Source organism: Loxodonta africana, chromosome 22 (assembly GCF_030014295.1).
Source record: "Loxodonta africana isolate mLoxAfr1 chromosome 22, mLoxAfr1.hap2, whole genome shotgun sequence".
NCBI lineage: Eukaryota > Metazoa > Chordata > Mammalia > Proboscidea > Elephantidae > Loxodonta > Loxodonta africana.
The window spans coordinates 55,679,272-55,692,449 of NC_087363.1; positions in this window are offsets into that span (position 1 = coordinate 55,679,272).

Sequence of the window (13,178 nt, forward strand, 5' to 3'; positions counted from 1 at the left end):
AAAACGTAAGATGTTTGGTATTGGTTCAATTGGTTGAGATAAGGAGGCAATAAGATTGACCAGAAGTTGATACGGTTGAAGTAGTTTATGGTTACATAGGGCTTTGTTTTGCTATTCTCTCTACTTTGAATTTTTCCAAATTAAGGAAAATTTTCAATAGTTTTTGAATAATGAATATAAAACAACCCCATCCCACCACCACCCATACCAGATCACTTTTTCGCTTTGCCATTTCCATTTTATATTATTACTCATAGCACCTAGCCCTCTGGAATCATCTTGTCCGTGTATTTGTTTACTTCCTCACCGCCCACAAGAATATAAGCTCTATGAGGGCAGACACCTGGCCTTGATAATTTGTATCTTAGTAGTAACAGCACAGATGATGAAATACTCAGGTCTAGGATTCTATTGCAACCTCATAGTTTTTTAACTCTGGGCCTGGGGCTAGTTAACCAGCTTCTGAGCCAGTTATCTCACCTTCCAAATGGAGATAATCTCTCTTCTCAAGGAGTATTATGAACATTGAATAAGTGCATCTATAATGAGCCATGTTCTAAACAGTCAACATGCTTGGCTGCTAACTGAGAAGTTGGAGTTTGTGTCAACCCATACGTGCCTCAGAAGAAAGATCTAGCAATCTACTTCTGAAAAATCAGCCATTGAAACCTATGGAGCACAATTCTACTCTGACACGCAATCAACTCAATGGTAGCTGGTTCACCAAGGGCCAATCAGAGGACTTGTCACTTACTAGGTATGTCATTTACCAGCCTTTTAACAAGGAGTCGCTGGGCGGTACCAACAGTTATGCTCTCGACTATTAGATAAAAGATTGGTCATTCAAACCTACCCAGAGGTGCCTTGGAAGACGGGCGTGGCTACCTACTTCCAGAAGATCACAGCCTTGGAAACTCTATGGAGCACAGTTCTATTCTGCACACATGGGGTCACCATGAGTCAGAATTGACCCCAAAGCAACCAAGATCAACAACAATCTTTTAACAGGCTACCTTTTTTTTTTAGCTCTTTCTTCATTATGAGTTTGGGATATTTACATTTTAGGTGTGTCAACCATTTGGGAAGATTGGGTAACCAAGTATTTCTCTTCATTTTGTAAATAGACATAGAAAGCAAAGAGTTTGGCTTGATCTGTTGTTTTTTATTTTTTTTTTTGCTGATTTCTCTTTCTACAAAATGGAAAACCAGAGTATATGAGTTGGGGTGATCATTAAGATGAGAGAGAGAAAACTATTTGGAACCCCATATAAATGCCAAGCCAATTTTTATAGAAATTCAAAATGCATTTGAGATGTTCAGCCATTCTCCTAAGACCTGATTACAGGTTTGATGGCCTGAATTTTTCTCTAATATATAATTCTCTGTTATAGTACTTTACAAAATGTTGTAACATATCATTAATGCTTCAAAATATCATAAAAGTCCCCAGAGCAGAAAACCTCCCAGCTAGAGAAATTTTATAGTCTACAGATAGAGGCAATTAACTTTCATCTAGACAGCTGAAAAACAACCATGGAATAGGAGGCCATCTTTTAGAAAACGTTCCTTCCAGTTCTTTTGAAGTAGGAGACAGTATTTGAGAAGGGACAGTGCTTTGGCTGTAGAGGAAAATCCAAAATAAGGTCCAAAGCTATTCATGGTGAAGGGAAGGAAGAATAGGAATGAGGGAAAGAAATTTTGAAATAACCAAATGCTGAAATTTATTGAAATTGATTAAGGAATAAAACAGAAAAATAATTTGTCTGAAGATAGATTTCTTTTTTTTAAAAGCAAACCAAAGTTTGAAGTTTTTGGGAATCAAAGACAAAAGAAGCACTATGGAAATTTGGGGAGCTGTGTTATATTGCCCACCAAATGCACCAGGACTGAAAACATGATCAGTGTGTGATTTCTTTTCTTTCTTTTTTTTCTTTTAATTGTACTTTAGATGGAGGTTTACAAAGCAAATTAGTTTCTCATTAAACAATTAATACACATATTGTTTTGTCACGTTGGTTTTCAACCCCACAACACGTCAACACTCTCCCCTTCTCGACCTTGGGTTTCCCTTTACCAGCTTTCCTGTCCCCTCCTGCCTTCTGGTCCTTGACCCTGGGCTGTTGTGCCCCTTTAGTCTCATTTTGTTTAATGGGCCTGTCTGACCTTTGACTGAAGGGTAAACCTCCGGAGTGACTTCAGTACTGAGTTAAAAGGGTGTTTGGGGGCCATGTTCTCAGAGTTTCTCCAGTCTCTGTCAGACAAGTAAGTCTGGTCTTTTTTTGTGAGTTAGAATTTTGTTCTCGATTTTTCTCCAGCTCTCTCTGGGATCCTCTATTGTGATCCTTGTCAGAGCCGTTGGTGGTGGTAGCTGTGCACCATCTAGTCTGGACTCAGTCTGGTGGAGACTGTGGTAGTTGTGGTCTCAGTGCATGATTTCTGGGTTGCCAATATTCTGAACTGTTACTGGCCTATGATGCTTCTTCTCAATTTGAAAGAATAAATGCATCCCAAATGTGGAAGTCATTCAGTGAGTCCACAAATATTTACTGAGCACCTGTTGTAGGATAGGCACTGGAGGTATACATGGGGGAATAGGGAAGGCACAATCTCTGCCCACATAGCATTTATACTCTACTACCTACTGCCATCAAGTTGATTCTGACACATAGCGACCCTATAGGACAGAGTAGAACTGCCCCATAGAGTTTCCAAGGAGTGCCTGGCAGATTTGAACTGCCGACCTTTTGGTTAGCAGCCATAGCACTTAACCACTATGCCACCAGGGTTTCCTATACTTTACTAGAGAAAGCAAATAATAAAAAGTAACTCAACAGCACTGGGTGGGTAAACCAAAAAAAATAAAGTAAAATAATCAAACTCATTGCTGTCAATTCCAACTCATGGCAACCCCATGTGCGTTAGAGAAAAACAGCCCCTATTGGGTTTTCTTGGCTGTAATTTTTATGGAAGCAAGTAACCAGGCCTTTCTTCTGTAGCAGTGCTGGGTAAGGTTTGAACTGCCAACCTTTGGGCTAGACGTCATGTATAAACCATTTGCACCACCTAGGGACCTATAGATAATTAAACCATGATAAGTTAGCAAAATAGCTGTTCAGGAAGCCTCCAGAGCATTTAATAAGGAGATCTATTCAAGTCTGGTGGAAACCCTGGTGGCATAGTGGTTAACTGCTAGGCCTGCTAACCAAAAAGCCGGTAGTTCGAATCCACTAGGCACTCCTTGGAAACTCTATGGGGCAGTTCTACTCTGGCCTGTAAGGTTGCTATGAGTCGGAATAGACTTGATGGCAACAAGTTTGGTTTTTAATGGGTTTTATCCAAGTCTGGGGTTATGAGGAAGGGAACAAGGAGATACAGAAAGTAACTTTGAACAAATGACATTTATTCAAGTTTAATCTCAAATACATAGCAGCTGGCTAGATCGCCAAGGGGAAAGGCTTCCTAGAAATGATGAATAGCTTGTGTGAAGGTCCCAAAGTAGGAGAAAGCAGAATGAGTGAAGTTCAGGATAGCTGAAGTGGAAAGAGAATGGGGAGGAGCAAGCCAACATGACACTGGAGGAACAGGTAGGGGACAGAATCTACAGGGCCTTGTTAAGGACTTAGGCATTAATCCATGGGCAAAAAGAAGTTCTAGGAGGTAAGACCAAAAAAAGCATACTGACTCTTCTTGTAAAGTCAGTCCATAATGAGATGAATTGGAATCAAAGTGTACTGGAATACAGGCTATCTGTACATACTGTCCCAGACACTTCCAGAACCTTAGGCGTCTGAGAACTCATTGTGCTGTACAGCTGAAGAATCATGGTGCATCCTGCCAAAAGGAAGACAAGCACACAATAAACGAAGTCCTGGAGATCATCACTGGAAAACAGACAAAATAATTCCAAACCACATCTAAGGCATAAGCGCTTATGAAGAGATGTCGAGTGGGTGCAGTCAACCCACCTCAGAGGCTTGTTGGGCAATCACAGTGAATAGCTTAGGGTGGAGGGCTAATCCAAACTGTTGGCATCTTCAGAAAGTGCCACAAATGGGAGTGGTGGACTACTATCCCTAGAAATTCTGGCTTGTGGTCTGTCTCATAGGAATCTACTTAGCATATCTTGTGAAGATTCCATCCATTTGCTCAAGACAAAAACCTGGGAATCATCTTTGATTCATCTTCCTTTTTTATTCCACTCTCTGAATCCATCAGCAAAGTACTTGTTATTCTCACTTCCAAAATAGATCTCGAATCTACATCCACCACCACCACATGGGTCTCTGGCTTTGACTACGAATACAGCATGCTACAGAACGCAGCCCATTCTTAATGCGGTGGAGAACGACCTTATAATCTTAAATCAGATCTCGTCACTCTCCTGCTCAATATTCTTCAGTGGTTTCCCACTGCACTTAGAATAAAATCCAACTCCATATTATGGCCCCCTACCTACCTCTCCATCCTCATTCCCCCCCACCCACCCCCATGACTGTCAAGTTGACTCTAACTCATGATGACCCCACATTTCAGAGTAGAACTGCATTCCATAGAGTTTTCAATGGCTGTAAACTTATGGAGAAGAGCCCTGGTGGCAAAATGGTTAAGCCCTTGGCTACTAACCAAAAGGTCTGTGGCTCAAACCCACAAGTGGCTCTGTGGAAGAAAGACCTGGCAATCTGCTTGTGTAAAGATTACAGCCCAGGAAACCCTATGGGGCAGTTCAGCTCTGTCTTACAGGATCTCTGTAGGGTTGCCATGAGTTGGAATCAACTGAACGACACACAATAACAATCTTATGGAAGTACATTGCCAGGCCTTTCATTTGCATTGCCACTAGGTGGATTCAAACTGCCAACCTTTTGGAAAGTAGTTGAGAGCAAACAGTTTATACCACCCAGGGACCTTACCCTCACCTCAACCACCTGCTATTCTCCAAAACTAGCTTCGTTTCATTTTGTCGAGTATGCTAAACTCGCTTCTGCTTCAGAGACCTAGAGTAGGGCTACTCAAAATGTGGTCCAAGGGCCACATCTGCATCATCTGGGAGTATAGAGGAAAAGCAAATTCTTGGGTTCCATCCATGACCTGGAGCCCCTGGGTGATGAAAACGGTTAACACATTTGGCTACTAAACGAAAGCTTGGAGGCTCAAGTCCGCCCAGAGGCACCTCGGAAGAAAGGCCTGGCGATCTACTTTTGAAAAATCAGATGTTGAAAACCCTTTGAGGCTCAGTTCTACTTTGACATGCAGGATTACCATAAGTCAGTATCAACTTGACAGCAAATGACCTACTGAATCAGAATTTTGGGGGAGTAGAATCTAGAAATTTGTGTTTTGAACAAGCCCTCTAGCTGGTTTTTATATGCTAAAGTTTGAGAATCACTACCCTAGAAAATTCTGTTTCTTGTGTCAGAATCGACTCAGCAGCAGTGGGCTTGGGTGCCTGAAATGCCCTTGTTTTCGACATTAGTGATGATTAGGTTCAGCTGCAAGTTTAACAACAACTAAAATAAAAAACAAAACCCCAAACCCATTGCCATCATCTCAGTTCTGACTCATAACCAAGAGTAGGGTTTTCATAGTGCTTCCAAGGCTGTAATCTTTATGGAAGCAGTCTGACACATCTTTCTCCTGCAGAGTGGCTGGTGAGTTCGAACCACCAACCTTTTGGTTAGCAGCCAAGCACTTTAACCACTGTGTCACCAGGGTTCCTTAACAACCAAAATAGCAGTGGCTAAAAATGTAGAAATGCATTTTTTTTTTTTCATGGAAACCTCTGGGTAGGTGGTCCAGGGCTGGAATGGTATTCTACTTTTCCAGCAACTCAGATGCCTACTTTCTTGTTGCTTCACCATTCATGGCCTCCATTCTTGAGTTCACGTTATGATCCATGATATCTGCTCCGGCACTAGCCATCATGTATTCATTCTAGGAAACTGGAAGGAGAAAAGGGAAGTGACCTTTCCCTTAAAGACACTTCCCAGAAGTTGCATCTGCCACCTCCACTTATATCCCATTGACCAGAATTTAGTCTCACGGCCACACACAGCTGCAAAGAAAGCTGTCAGAGATAATGTATATTCCGAGTGGTCTCTGCCCGGTTAAAATTTGTGGGTATATTGCTAAGAAAGTAGGAAAAATTACATGCTGGGAGAGAACCGCAGCATCCTCCACCCTGCACATGCCTTAATTTAAATGTATCCTCTTCCAAAAGGCCCCCACCACCACATCAGAGGAAACCCCACTCCATTGTTTTCTCTCCTTGTACCCAAATTATTTCTAATTTTTATAATAATTTAAAAAATTATTATAGGTATGCGTTGCTTGTCCCCTGTACTATACTGTAAGCCACACAAGGGCAGGAACCATATCTATTGCATTCAACATTGCTCACCCAGCACCTGGTACAGAGCCTGGTACATAGTGGGCCCTTAGACGATACAGTAGACAAAATGAATAAAGGAATGAGTGAGCTAACACAGAAACAACTAAGTGAAAAAACCCTGCTGTGGTAGGTTCAAAGGAACATGCAGAGAAGGTCAGATCCTCAAGGCGAAGGCACCTACATCTGCCCCTGCCGTAGAGATAAGCATGCACTCAAGTTAGAGGACATCTGATCACAGAGACAAAAAGGACTGATCACAAACCCCACTTATGCTGTAAATTATTAAACTTTCAACCAGTCTAATAGAATAGAGGGGAGAAAAAAAAATTGTGGTAGAGAGAAAACCGAAAGTAAGGGGATAGAAATAAAACAAAATACATTGGTAATTACAATAATATAGATGAATAAAACTTGCCAGTTAAAAGTGAGAGGTTCTCAGATTTGGATAAAAAATAAAATAGAATTCATAGTTTACAAAAGGCCCACATAAAACATAATGACACGGAAGAGTTGAAACTAATACAATATAAAAATACATGTAAGACCAACACTAATCACAAGAAAGCTATTATAGAAAATATGAATTTCAAACAATATAGACAAGACTAGAAGAATCATTAAGAAAAAAGGACGTAATAATAATTCTGTATGCCTTATGCCTCTAAAAGAATTTCAAAATACATGTCAAGATGAATAGAAATAAAAAGAGAAACTGCCCCACCTACAACACTGAGGAAGAGTTAACACTCCTGCCCCCAAAAGTGCTCTATCAAGAGCTAAAAATTAATAAGGGTATAAATGGTATAAACACAACTAACAAGCTTGAACTAATGGCAGCTTAGGACCCTTCTCCCAACAATCTAATACTTTTCATCCTCATCAAAAACACATGAAACATTGATTTAAAAAAAAAAAAGTCAGCATATACAAGGCAACAAAGCAAGTCTCAACAAATAGCAAACAATCTAGATCATCTGAACCGTGTTCCCTGACAATAGGACAATAAAGTTAGACCTCAATAAAAAAAAAAAAGTAATCCTCCCCCAAAACACATACATTTAGAAATTTTAAAACTCATGACTATTAGTCATTAGTTTACCAAAAAAGGCAAATGAGAATTATTTAGAAATAACTGACCTAAAAACCTCCATATGTATTACAGAGTACAAGTTCTACTCGGAATACAATGCATCATCTTAAGAACATACCTCAAACAAAGGACAAATTGAAAGCCAATGTGTTAAGTGTTCAGCTCATGAAGCTGGAAGAAGAATAACAGGACTAACTCAAGCAAGAGGCAGGAAGGAAATAATAAAGATAAAAGCAGAACCTAAGGAACTTAAAAAAAAGTAACAATGAGGATCAACCCAACCTAACTGCAGCCCTTTGAGAAACTAATAAAATGGACAAATTTATGAGGGATAAAAAGGAAAAGACTAGTGGTAAATGTGTTGAGTGAATGATAGGCCAAGAGGCGACCTTACTTTGGTGAATATAAGGATGGCATGTGATTGCATAGGTGAAAAGTGTGTGGTCTAGTGTTTGCAACTTGGTATAAATCCAATACATATCAGTTTCTCTTCTCTAAAATAATGAATTAAAATGAAGTAGTCACAGGCGGTCATAGTTCAGTGCAGTGGTTTTGAAATACAGAGCACTTTTTAGGAACAAATCTTAAATGGACTCCCACCATATAGAACAGATAATAGCAAAATGGCTCTGAATGAAGGTGGTAGCAGAGGAACCCCTTGCTCACTGCTTCTCAGCAGCCCCTTGGACAACCTAGAAATCCTTAGGGCACTTGATATCCCAGCTTCAAACCAATAATGTATCACCTAACTAAATAAACATCTATGGGCAGAGTCCACTATGCCCAAAGCATTCTGTTCTCCAGAGTCTTTATACATTAATGCAAGAGTGAGTCATATTATGGAGATAGAAAGTAATCAAATTGTGTGACCTCTTCTTGGAGTGTAGGAGTCTTCTGGCTTTGCCAAAATGAAAGCTTAAAGGTGTTTCCTCCCTCATCCTTCTCATAGATGAATACAGGTTGGACCATATCTGCATCCTAGTGTCTTTGTTAGAGTTCCCAGTTTTCAAGTAAGAGAAAACTCCAGCCAAAAGTTTTAGGAAATAAATTAACAGAAAAATAATAGGTAAGTCCCAAAACCATGGATGAGATAAACAACGATGCACAGGTAAGGTTAGGAATCAGGCCAGGTCCAGCTTTTAAATTGTAGGAGTCAAGGAGAATTTACTCACAAAGGTGCTGCCATAAGATGAATCAGCTCCAGCAAAGACCCATCTCCGTGTGTCTCTGTTCAAGCTATGCTTTCCCAGGGAGAGACTTCATTGGGTCCAGCATCAGTTACAAGCTGACCTTCCTTCAATGTGAACCTGTGGTGGTCCTTGATGCCCGGCCTTCTGTGGCTCTATGCATTTTCCAAGTCTGGTCCCCCAAGCTCCTACTAAGTCTGTAAGCTGATATTCTTTGGACGAATTATCTTTTCCTTAAGATAACTGTAGTCAGTGCCTATTGGATGCAAGCAAAATCCTAGTTAATATGAAGGGGCTTTGTTCAGAGGGCTGTGAACAACTAACATTCACTCAGGAAAGTGGGGTTGTTATGATAGTGATACAATAGACTAGAATAGTATGAGTCTGTTACAGTTTAAAGCTAAAGTAATAGGGGTTATGGACTTAATTGAGATGTGATAAGCCTAAGGACCACCATGTGACTGTCAGTTTGTCGTACTCTCGTGTCTTGCATGTTGCTGTGATGCTATGCCACCAGTATTTCAAATTCCATGAGGGTCACCCATAGTGAACAGATTTCAGCAGAACTTCTAGACTAAGACAGACTAGAAAGAAGGATCTAGCAGTCTACTTCTGAAAAAATTGGCCAATGAAAACATTATGAATAGCAGTGGAACATTGTCTGATATAGTGCCAGAATATGAGTCTTTCATGTTGGAAGGTACTCAAAATATGACTGGGGAAGAGCTGTCTCCTCAAAGTACAGTTGACACTAATGATGTGGATGGAGTCAAGATTTCATTTGCTGATGTAGCATGACTGAAAATGAGAAGAAACAGCTGCAAACATCCATTAATAATTGGAATGCGGAGTGTACAAAGTATTAGTCTAGGAAAACTGGAAGTCATCAAAAATGAAATGGAACACATGAATATTGGTATCCTAGTGAGGTGAAATCAATTGGAATTGCCCATCTTGAATCAGACAATCATATGGTCTACTGTGCTGGGAATGATAAATTGAAAAGGAATGGTGTCCCATTCATCATAAAAAAGAACATTTCAAGTCTATCCTGAAGTACAACGCTGTCAATGATAGGATAATATTCATACGTATACAAGGAAGACCAGTTAATATGACTATTATTCAAATTGACACATCAACCACTAATGTCAAAGGTGAGGAAATTGATGATTTTCACCAACTTCTGCCTTCTGAAACTGACCAAACGTGCAATCAAGATGCATTGATAATTACTGGTGATTGGAATGTAGAAGTTGGAAACAAAGAAGAAGGATTAGTAGTTGCAAAATAAGGCCTTGGTGATAGAAATGACACCAGAAATCGTATTTTAGAATTTTGCAAGACCAATGACTTATTCATTGCAAATACCTTTTCTCAGCAACATAAATGGTGACTATACATGTGGACTTCACTGGATGGAAAACACTGGAATAAAATCAACTACATCTGTGGAAACAATGGAAAAGCTCAATACCATCAGTCAGAAAAATGCTAGGGTCTGACTGCAGAGCAGACCATCAATTGCTCATAGGCAAGTTCAAGTTGAAGCTGAGGAAAATTAACACAAGGCCATAAAAACCAAAATATGACCTTGAGTATATCCCACCTGAATTTGGAGACCATCTCAAGAATGGATTTGACTCATTCAGTGCTAATGACCAAGACCAAATGAGTTGTGGGATGATATCAAAAACATCGTACATGAAAAAATGAAACAGTCATTAAAAAGGCAGAAAAGAAAGAAAAGTCCAAAATGGATGTCAGAAAAGACTCTGAAACTTGCCCTTGAACATAGAGTAGCTAAAGTGAATGGAAGAAATGATGAAGTAACAGAGCTGAACAGAAGATTTCAAAGGGTGGCTCTTGAAGACAAAGTATTATAAGGAAATATGCAAAGACCTGGAGTCAGAAAACCAAAAGGGAAGAACACACTCAGCGTTTCTCAAGCTGAAAGAACTGAAAAAAAAAAAAAAATCAGTCATAGAGTTGCAATACTGATGAATTCTATGGTCAAAATGTTGAATGACCAAGGAGGCATCAAAAGAAGATGGAAGGAATACACAGACTCGTTGTACCAAAAAGAATTGGTCGATGTTCAACCCTTTCAGGAGGTAGCAGATGATCAAGAACCAGTGGTGTTGAAGGAAGAAGTCCAAGCTGCACTGAAGGCATTGGTGAAAAACAGGGCTCCAGGAACTGACAGAATATCAGTGGAGATTTTTCAACAAATGGATACAGCACAAGAGGTGCTCATTCATCTATGCCAAGAAATTCAGAAGACAGCTACTCAGCCAGCTGACAAGAAGAGATCAGTATTTGTGCCCATTCCAAAGAAAAGTGATCCAACAGAATGCAGAAATTATTGAACAATATCATTAATATCAACCTGCAAGTAAAATTTTGCGAAGATAATTCAAAAGCAGTTGCAGCTGTACATTACGGGGAACTGCCAGAGATTCAAGCCAGATTCAGAAGAGAACATGCAGCAAGGGGTATCATTGCTGATGTCAGGTGGATCTTGGCTAAAAGCAGAGAATACCAGAAAGATATTTACCTATGTTTTATTGACTGTGAAAAGGCATTTGTGTGGAACATAACAAATTATGGATAGTATTGGGCAGAATCAAAATTCCAGAACACTTAATTGTGCTCTTGCAGAACCTGTATATAGAGCAAGAAGCAGCTCTTCAAACAGAATAAGGGGATACTGTGTGGTTTAAAGGCAGAAAAGGTTGCCTCGAAGTTGTATCCTTTCACCATACTTGTTCAATCTGTATGCTTAGCAAATAATCCGAGAAGTTGGACTATATGAAGAAGAACGTGGCATCAGGATTGGTGGAAGACTCATTAACAACCTGAGATACGAAGATGGTACACCTTTGCTTGCTGAAAAGCAAAGAGGACTTGAGGCACTTCCTGACGAAGATAAAAGACCACAGCCTTCAGTACGGACTATACTTCAACGTAAAAAAAAAAAAAAAAACCCTCACAATTGGAACAATAAGCAACGAAAGAAATACTGAGGTTGTCAAGGATTTCTTTTTGCTTGGTTCCACAATCAACACCCATGGAAGCAGCAGTCAAGAAATTGCATTGGGCAAATTTGCAACAAAAGACCTCTTTAAAGTGGTAAAAACCAAAGATGTCACTTTGAGGACTAAGGTGCACATGACCCAAGCCATGGTATTTTCACTTGTCTCATATGCATGTGAAAGCTCGACAATGAAAAAAGGACAACAGAAGAAGAACTGATGCCTTTGAATTATGATGTTGGTGAAGAATACTGAAATATACCATGGACCTGCAGAAGAATGAACGAGTCTGTCTTAGAATAAATACAGCTAGAGTGCTCCTTGGAAGCGAGGATGGCAAGACATGTTATGAGGAGGGACCAGTTCCTGGAGAAGGATATCATGCGTGGTTAAGGTAGAGGGTCATCAAAAAGGAGGAGGACCCTCAACGAGATAGATTGCCACAGTGACTACAACAATGGGCTCAAACATAGTAAGGATTGTGAGGATGCCGTGGGACTGGGCAATGTTTCTTTCTGTTGTATGTGGGGTCGCTATGAGTCAGAACTGACTGGGCGGCACCTAACAACAACAAGCAGAGAAGGAACTTGGCAAAATCCAAAAGCGAAGGCTATAATTCCTGTTACTTGTTGCTATTATATATTTGTGTCCTACTATGTATTCTGAGTGAATGGTTTCATTGATTACAATTATGGTCTTGCCTTTATTATAAACTCTTGAAATTAAAGCAGATAGGGCTGCAGGAAACTCTTGTCTCTGTCAAAGTAAGTTTGTAAAAACAATAGAAAAACAAAACTCAATTTGCTCATCTCAGAAGAACAGAACTTGGAATCCTTTGACCAAAATATTTTAAGAGCAAGCCTTCATTTAAGAAGGTGCCTTTTATCTTTGGAGACATCAGTAAACTGACCTTAAAAAAATTGTAGCTATGTTCTCTCTCGCCTTAAATGTGTGGGAACCAGACGTATGTTTCCATATGCCAGAATTTTTATTACAGAACTAACCCAAACCCCTCAAAGAGCATCGTAAATTCACAGTAACATGTCCATTGAGACCTTTACCCAGTAAATGTGTGGGAAAATACAAATATTGTCTAGGCCAGTATTGGCCAAACAACATCCAAAAGACCATTAGCGACCCAGCCCAGGGCATTCAGTGGCTTTCTCCTCAGCCTGTCCTTGACTTTCTACATTTATTGAACCAACTCCCACATATAGAAAGCTTGCCTCAAGAGAGCCACTTCCTGAGAAAGAACAGAGCCCCACAAACCTAGAGGGTGTCTATCTTAAAAGAAATAATGAAAACCATAAACTTGGAGAGCTGAAAAAAGACTGCACTCTTTGGAAACCATATGCCCTCATCCTTTGCTCTAAAAATATATGCCAAGAAGTGGCTATCTAATAAATAATACTGGGGAAATAGCCAAAAAACATATGAAAAGTTGTTCGACATCATTAGTCATCAGGGAAATGCACATT